The sequence below is a fragment of the Brassica oleracea genome, chromosome C1, assembly GCF_000695525.1.
Source record: "Brassica oleracea var. oleracea cultivar TO1000 chromosome C1, BOL, whole genome shotgun sequence".
NCBI classification, from domain to species: domain Eukaryota; kingdom Viridiplantae; phylum Streptophyta; class Magnoliopsida; order Brassicales; family Brassicaceae; genus Brassica; species Brassica oleracea.
In genome coordinates this window covers 15491495-15492316 of record NC_027748.1, presented here as the reverse complement: position 1 = coordinate 15492316, position 822 = coordinate 15491495, and positions in this window count along the sequence as shown.

Here is an 822-nt window from a genome sequence, read left to right as displayed (position 1 = left end):
TCGAAGTTGGGAGTTTTCATCAAGTTCCAAGAGCTGGGATTTGATTGGGCTTCAAGGCTGGTTCACTACATGCTCGGTTTCCAGCTGGACATATAGAAGAAGCATGAGCTGTGGAGTCTCGTTGGTCCAGAACCTGTGAGTTTTTCACTGTTAGAGTTTGAATACCTCACTGGTCTAAACTGCAAGTACATCGAGGACCTTGAGAGACCTCACTCTGTTGTTACAAAGGAGTTGACCTATTTTTGGGAGATACTGGGAGTTCATGTCGAAGCTGGGCCATCTACTCAGGTGATAATAGCAATACTTGAGAGATGCGAAGGGTGGTCTCGGGATGATCGCAAGCGGCTCGCGTACCTTGCCATCTTCACTGGATACATTGAAGGGAGAAAGTATTCAACCCCTACACGGGTTAGTCTGGCAAGGCTAGTGATGAAGCTAGAACGGTTTGAGAATTATCCATGGGGGAGAGTCGCGTTTAAGGTGCTAATGGACTCTGTGAAGGGCAGAGATATTTCGGGTTGTTACACTATTAATGGGTTCGCGCAAGCTCTCCAGGTCTGGGTGTACACAGCTCTTTCGTAATTGGGTGCTACTTTTGGTAATCTTCTCCCAAACAATCCGTCTCCACCGATACTGACTTACAAGGGTCGCAAAGGACGCAGAAAATTTAAAGAGGCTATCCCAGTCAGGTATTTACTTCAATCTGGACAACTTCGCATAAAACTTTTAATTAAGTCGTCTGACAAGTCTTCCAATTAGACGACTTAGAAGAAGACTTATAATTAAGTCGTCTGGGAAGACTATCCAGACTACTTAATTATA